The sequence below is a fragment of the Cupressus sempervirens genome, chromosome 3 (genome assembly GCF_028749045.1).
Source record: "Cupressus sempervirens isolate cs-2001-9-10 chromosome 3, ASM2874904v1, whole genome shotgun sequence".
NCBI lineage: Eukaryota > Viridiplantae > Streptophyta > Pinopsida > Cupressales > Cupressaceae > Cupressus > Cupressus sempervirens.
This window is the reverse complement of record NC_143120.1, coordinates 814525045-814533891: the sequence shown is the minus strand read 5'-3', so window position 1 is coordinate 814533891 and position 8847 is coordinate 814525045.

Sequence of the window (8847 nt, the reverse complement as noted above, 5' to 3'; positions counted from 1 at the left end):
ATAAATTGGTCTTAATAATTCCTATAAGAAGTAAGGAAAATCTCTAAAAAATGGAAATATTGTCCTTCTAAGAGAAATTCCAAACTAATTTTCAAACAAATTAAAACTAGGTTGTCCCCAATCAATTGATAGGATAGTTGACCATAATTGCAGTGGTAATGTATTATTATCCCTTTCAAACTCCATATATATATATATATATATATATATATATATATATATACTCATTCTAGCTTATAGGTATTGAGGAAAGTCAAATAATTATAACACCACAATTTTGAATTCCTAAGCACATCTACATAGTTGACTTACTAAAATTTCCTCTATTTTTTAACCCTAAAACCCAGTATAGAGTAGTGTGTGTATTCACCAATATATCATCATAGTACTCTACATTACCTACAATGTATGAGTGTTTAAAATTTAATGTAGGTTAGGTTACAGAGAGAGGAGGGGTGAATCAAGAACCAATAAAACTTTAAACTTCACCAATTAATCCTTCATATATTATTATGATCTAATTGCATACATGAAATAATGAAAGTAATAAAATTCATAACACTTTGACACAAGATATGGTGACCTAAAAACCTTCCAAACAGAAAGTAATACTAGGGTGGGGATGATACCCACAAGATTTAATACCTCAGTATAAAGTTGGCTCATTAAGGCTTACAATTCACCACTTCTGATGATCTTCCCTGTTAGGAGCAATAAGGACTATTAGGTCCACCTTGTTAAAGGATTCACAAGCATCCAATGAAGTATGCACTATGTTAGGATATTTAGCAAAAGACTATTAAGTCCACCTGGTTAAAGGATTTGACTGATGCACCTGTTAGGATGAATAAATGGCTGATCTCTGATCTACAACTTTGATTTGCTAAATGAGATTCCTTGAATTGCAACAATCACCTTATTGTGATAGATAAGTATTTTCTATACCATATACTTCTTGTAGCCTTCTTTAATTCACACTCATTTGCTTCTTTCTTGTTCTCATACTTATACTTAATTTATTTGGATATGACACAATACATTTCATATATATCAATCTAATTAATTACCTTCTAGAGTTAGCTACAATACCAAATTCAACATAATTCACAAAGTTGGCTAATTGTTGTAACTCAGGTTTTAAAGACAAATTCGGTGATGTTCAGATTCTCAACAAATACTGTCAACACTTGGCATCTTCTGCTCTACTTGCTCCAAAACTTTGTTCTCAAATTCTCTTTTTACCCTATGTGGAAGTTTTTCTTGTCCACTCAATTATTCATTGTATTTATGGAAAATTTTAACCAATTGATCCAAAATAGGTTGTTTCTCATCAACCTCAATGTTCAGAGCATCAAGAAATATGCTCTTGATATCTTGAAGTACTTGATTTTTCTTCTTCCTTTCCTCTCTGAGCTTTTTTTGCCTTGCTTTCTTCTTCCAAAGTTTACCAAGGGTATCCATCTCTTCAAGGGTAAGCTCAGAGGTATCCCAATGTGGAATAATAATGTCCTCATCTAGATCAATTTCTTCCCCTTTCCCCTTATTAATAATAGAATGAATAATTTCTTTGCCTTTGTTCAAAACTTTAGTCCTTGGTTGAGACTAAGTCTCAATTGTCATTACACTAGCCATGGTGAAAACAACAGTGGAAATAGTAGAAATAGAAAAAAATGTAGGAATAGTAGAAATAACACTAACAAAAGGAATACCTTGTTGTTGCTTGGTCAAGCCTAATGTTAGAATGATCTGAGCCTACTGCTCGATAGATGAAGTGTTAGACACTTCACTCAATTGAAGTACTTGGTAAAGTAACTCTTGAGATTGGTGATTTTTTTTTAACCTAGAACAACTCGGTAGAATCTTTCTTTGAGCTAGATTTCACTAAGGGTTCAATCAGAGAATGATGAAGGGAAGTTATAATCCCTACTACTATCTTCTCTACATTAGTATCCTCAATACTCTAAATTTCTAGAAGAATTCCTCTTGTAGCTTCTTATTCTTCTTCCTCATCAACATCATCAACATCTACATTTTTTGTTTCCTCATCTTATATTTCTATATCTTCATTATATTTTGCCACATCTACTTCTCCATCCTTATCATCTATTTGCACAATATTATCACTAGGCTTGTGCGACCCATAGATGTTTTTCCATCCAATAGTATTGGATTTCACCACAGATTCAATGTCTTTAGACAAGATAAAAAATGCACTAAATTAAGCTTCTTCTTATTTTTATTTAATCATTTCTTCACCTTTTCATCACTGAGACTAGGCATGAGTTGTCTCAAGGTCCATTCTTTGATGTCTCTAGCACTGTTTGCTACATTTTTCCATACTAGTGCAACTGCCTTTTAGGATATTTTCAAGAACTTGTTTGACCAGTTCATCAGGGGAATACTTCCATTTTTCCATTTGTGCCACTACAAAATCTTCAATATGTTTCTTCTCTATTGCCTAACTTTAGTTTCCTCTTCAATTTGGTGGATCTTCTTGTGAACACAATAGGGGAAGACTTTGTAGGATTTGTTATTATGACCTTCCTTTTCTTCTTGGGAGACTCCTCTTCTTTAGGTTCTTCTTCCTCTGTATTCTCGTCTTCATCTTCATCTTCATCTATGTCATCTCCCTTACCTTCAGTAAGCATGAGAGGAGAGCTTGATGACTTGGTGTTCTTCATGATTTTATCCATCCTCTTTCTTCCTTTGTTTACTGCCTAGGGTAGCTTGATCTCAAGTCCAATCTTGGCCTTTGCCTCCTCATATGTTCCAAAGTATGTAGCCTTGAGATCCATAGGCTCATTCAAGAGAGCCTCAATAATGTCTTTGGTGTCATCAATATTCACCTCATAACTTAAAGGTTTTACCCATGCCACTCTTGGCTAAACTGCATGGATGTAAATTTTATCATAGTCTACTAGAAAACATATGTCCTATTCATCGTCTTCTACTAACTTTTTTGGAATCCTATATCTGCTCTACATCTTTTCTTTGAATGTTTCAAAGTAGGCATCCATTATACTTTCAAAGTTTTCTCCCATTTCAGCTAGAATTCATTATTTGATATAATATAGGTATGTCTTTCTTCCATACCACAATTGGGAAACAATTTTGAACATAGAAGAATAAATAGGTTAAAAGAGAACCAAACTTACATGAATTATTCTTGGAGACTTGGATACTCTCCATGTTTTTGCCCAATTGAGTCAATAGTAGCCTAACAAAGTCAAAAGATAATTTTTAACCAAACTACAAGTAGAGAAGTAAAGGTGTAGTGTCTGCCCCTAGTTTGCATTTTATTATTATTGCCAAACTCTTTTACGCCCATTTATGCTTGTTGATTAGTAGCACTATCTTTTAGATTATCAGATATTGTTTCATATTTAGTTGTTTTTATGATGATTATTACATTTATTTCAGTTATTGACGATGATTAGTTAGATGGATTATCATATGTATTTTCTTATAGATGATTGTATGTTTTTGCTTCCGCTACTTTATGTTTGATGTGTATGTTATTCTTCTTGGTTTTTAAATTTTTTTTTTTGGAAAACTTAGCAAAAATTTAGGTTATTTCTTTTGGATCCCTTGGCGGGGTGTTACAAAAGGACTGACATAATGAAGGAAAGATTCATATGCAGAGTTATACTAAGGATTGGGACTCACTGGTCACTCAATAACTAGCAATTAGGGCTTTTATACTTCCTGAAATGTCCAACAAAGTGACTAATAAGACTTTACACAATTGGCATATTGTGGACTTGAAGAAAACTACAACTCTATAGCAAGGTTATGAAAAACTTGGCAAGGATGACAGTTTGGGAAGGCCCTAAAAATTACAACAAATGGCTAGACTTTTGAGGGTGACCCTTTTAAAAGAAAAATAATAGAAGCACAAATAATATTGTCTCTAAATGGTGATAAAACTCATAGGACAAAGATAATCTAGAATTGCATGGTGATGCCTTGGTTATTAGGTGACATAGGAGAAATGGCACAATCAAGCAAAACAACACAAAAACTCAAAGAAAGACAAAAAAAAACTATGTACAATAAGGGGGAAAATGCTTGATCAAATAGTTTTCAAATCTTTCCCATTATAAGAAAGTGTAAGAGGAGTACCATCAATATAGTTAAGTAGGAAAGAGTTATTTCCTATGACTTTTCTAATTTTGAAAGAACCTTTCCATAAAGAGTCAAACTTCTTATGTAATCCCTCAGGCTCTCTTCTCTTATGTCACAAAGAACCATGTCTTTAATTGAGAAATCTCTTTGCTGAAGCCTCTTGTAAAATATTATCTTCACTATTTTTAAAAATCTTTCAATGGTATCCATTACTTTTCTCTTTTCTCTTCCAATTGATTTAGGTACATAATTCTCTTTCCAATGCATGATAGGAAATTCTAATATTTGATCACCCTTTATAGATTTAAAGTCACGAGTGTATGCTTAACATGTGGCATACTTCTATAAAATATTACATCCAAGGGATCCCATTGATTGTGAGGCTTGGAAAGTAGCTTTTATCTCTCTATCCATGATGCGCAAGGGACACACAAGAAATAGTAGTAATGGTGGCTCTCAAATGAACCCAAGTGTCATGATCCTTACAAGTTGTATCATAGAATGAGAGATTTGTTAAGATTAACAAGACATAAATAACAATTACATGCAAATATATCCAATATCACAAAATAATAAAGCATATAGAAAATAACACAATGCACAAAGATTTAACATGGTTCACCCAATGCTTGGGCTATGCCTACCAAATAACGAGTCTGATATTTTTATTATCCAATGATTACAACCTGATTATAATTGATAATCCATTAGAGCTTAATATTGTCTCAAGTAGATATTATCACATCCCACCCCATGAAATCCCTAACACTAAACCATTTTATACAAAAAAAATTTCCACTTTAGGGTTATAGTCAGTTATAAAAGTCAGCCCAAAAATTGTCGATAAATTAGGCCCATTTTTTTTTCTTTTTCTGCCTGACCCCCACTGAGGAATTATGGAGAGTGTATAGTAGTAAATTGATTAATAACCATAAACTAACACAAAATAAAGATATAATGCAAATTAAGTGAAGATGAAGGTGCAAGATTAAATTAAATGAGATGTAACTTCAAGGAAAGTAAAGTTAATCTAAGTATAAGAAAGTAAAACTATGCTAATAATGAAAGATTAAGCTAAGATGATTGCGAGGAAACAAATGCTAAGATATAATGAGAATGTAAGAGTGCAAAGAAAAATCTAATGCTAGAAAAAAAGATGTATTAGAGAGGTGTGTGTGAGATGTGTTGTGTGTGAGGAGAGGGCCTCCTTTTAAAGAGAAAAGGATGATAAATACTAAGAGACAAAATCTACGATAGAGAATAAATCTTAGTTGATCTATGTGCATGCATCTCTTAAGAGGAAAAATCAATAGAAATGTTTAAGAGGCAAAATAATGATTGGTTGAGATTAAAAGGGAAAAATAAGAAAAATTCAAAGATTCCACCTTCATGGAGCAAAGAAAAGAATTTAAAATGATTGAAAGGGAAAAAAGAAGAAGAGGCAGCTACCATGAAAAAGGTGATTGTGCACATGATTAGAGATAAGAAAAAAATAATTTTACTTTAATAAGGATGAAGAAGAGGATTTATATTAAACTAAATTTAGTCCAAATGGTCACCTTGGAAAAATGATTGAAGTGAAGACAAAATAAAGTATGCTTTAACTAAGCTTAAGAAAAAGATTAAAGAATAAATTAATTCAAATAAGTCCACCTCAAAAAATGTAGTTGAAGATAAGACAAAATTAAAGGAACTTTAATTATGATGGAGAATAAGAAAAAATATTTGAATTACAATAAATTTAATCCAAGTGGGGGAATTCTCTCTTCTTTATATGTATTTTATTTTTTATTTTTTAGGAAAGTGATTTTCAGGTGCACATAGATTAAGGGGATTTTTTATATAATTAAAAGGGAGCGTGTTATTTTAATTAAATAAAACTTAACATAAGGTGGCCAAACCATAGAATAAAATCAAATAAATGATTAATTGATGATTTTATATTATATTAAGATCATTTGCATATCGGGTGCTTCTTAAGAGCAACAATTAAAACTTATTCAAGCTCCTTACAAGAAATCACACTAGAAACAACAATTGGAAGACCAAGAGTCACAAACTAGACTCCAATTTTTACAATGAGACTAATACAACCAATAGAAGACCAAGATTCACAACTTAGAATTCCACAAAGATGTCCCTCTTGGGATTTGAACCAGGCTGTCCACAATGAGAACTCATTTCTTCAACCAACTAAGCTAAACCCCTTGGCTGATTAATTGATGATTTGATCAAGGAAAAATGATTAAATATAGTAATTTAAGATTGATTAAGCATAACATATAGTCTAGAATAGAGATTAAAAATGCTGAAAGGGGGGCTTATAGTTTACTAGATCATTTTCGGGTGATTACATTTGCTCCTATTTGACTTGTGAGAAATTTAGGAAAAATGAAGTCAAAGAATGATGATGTTGAGTTTATTGGGAGAGATTTGACTCCAAACCTAATTGAATGAAGTAGAGAGAGATAGATGATCCCGAATGCATAGTTGATAAGTAGTAGAATTGAACATTAGGAAAGAAATAGATAAGACAATATCAACACCCATAATGATAAGATGAGAAATAATATGTCCAGACAATATAAACACCCATAGCATAATAAAAATACTAATTTTTACAATATAGATAGATAGATAGATAGATTGATAGATCAAGAGTCTATCCTAGGTGAAGTAGAAAATAAATAAATAGTAGAATCAATTTTCTACTAGATTGTTCTTTCCTCCTTGGCATTGAAATAAAAACAAGGTAGAGGAGATATAGAAATGATATATATATGATCAAATTAAGATAAAATAAGGTCCATGATAATAGATAAGATATTCAAAGAGAGAAGAACCAAAGTTTGACCAGCAAGCGTTGAGAATTTGCCCCAATTTGACTACATTTGATTAGAAAGATAATCGTGAGAATTAGACAAAAACAAGAATAAAGGTGATGAAATGAGAGAGAGAAGATGAAGAGGTGGAAATAATGAAAAAAATAATTTCCTCAAAAGATGTGATGGTTAAGCCTCATAAACTTGATCAACTACATAGAAGAAGAAAGAACTTAAACACAATTTTGACAAGCAAGATAAAGTCAAACTTCAATTTTCAATCCCAAAAATGGATCTAGGATGTCAAAATTAGGTTAGGGTACAATATTTGTAGAAATATGAGATGTTTTAACTTTTTATAGGTCAAAATGATATGTAAGGATCCCAAAAGGGTAGATAAATAGGATGATATGATTAACCCCTTTTGATGATAGGAAAAGAAAGAACATAATGAGAGAAAGATATGAGATATGATGAAGACATGATCAAGAAGAATAAAGGATATGAACACATTCGACTGACATGTCCATGAAAGATGAAGGAGAATCTCTCTAAACTCATGCAAACTAAACTAAAATGAAACCCTAAAGATTCAAACCAATATGAAAATGAAAAAGTATAACTTTGCATGGGTCAATTATGTAGGTCCTTACTATTACATTGAGCTAGAATGTGAGAACCTAGAATAAGAATCAAAGACATGAAGTTCAAGATGACTTGTTGGTAGATTCTCTAAGTTTAATATTGCAAGATTACACCTGTGCCAAGGCATAAAGGCCAAGATAACCATGATTGTGATCTTGCATGAGAAAACACAATGTAACACAAAAGGATGATGCCCTAAATATTCTAAGTGTCCAAGGGGGTCAAAGAAAGAGACATTTACAATCATCGGAGCTACACTCATAAGCAGAAGACAAAAGAAAACATGCCTCATGCTCCATGCCCCTAGTCCTCTAGTTCAATGATATCCAAGAGAGACTATGGAAGGAACACTCATAAAAAATAACACAAGTAATACACAAATAAAATTTCAAGCGTATCTCAGTCAATTTTAGTTTAAGAATGATGTGAAAGGGAAAATGAAAGAGAAATTTTTGACTCTTTAGGACTCATGTTTGCAAGTGATAAATATCATGACCCAAGAATAACAACAAGGTGTAAGCTCAAAGACACTAAGTGTCAATGAAATTGTTGAGAAACACTATTTTTGTGGTATCCCTGACCTAGAAAAAGACCCTAGGAAATAAGTATTTAACATGGAGTTAAATAGCTAGGCGTCAGGCTTGCAAACTAATTAATACAAGTGCATAGACCTGAAGCAGTGTCTGTGTTTAGGTTTTCAACACTTGGAATAGTTTTTTTTGTAGGACTTTTTTTTTTGTATTTTTGTATTATATTTGATTGTTTGGGTGATACAACAAAGGATCTATTGCTTGTTTTTAACTAAGATGGTAAAATTTTTAGGACATTTTATGAATTTTAGAATTTTTTCAAGACCTTAAGATATTTACAAATCTGTAAACAATAGAGAGTCATGTGTAGAACTTCTTAAGTGAAGGTTATTGATAGGTTTAGGGAGTCTTTCTCCCTCATGTGTAGAAATATTATATGCACCAAACCGAAAAGCAATAGTAATGATATATGGGCCCAACTAATTGGGTTCAAATTTTCCCTTTTGAGCTTTATTTTGTTGATTCCTGGAATTCTCTCATAAGACTAAGTCTCCAACCTCGAACTATCTAGGGAGAACCTTATTGTTATAGCTTTGAGACATTATTTTTGATAAAACCTCATGTGATCAAACAAAACTTTTATTCATTCATCCAAAAGTTTTGGTTCATGTAAGCACATGACTCTATAATCCTCATTTGTCACAAGACCTCTTAGAGCCACCCTA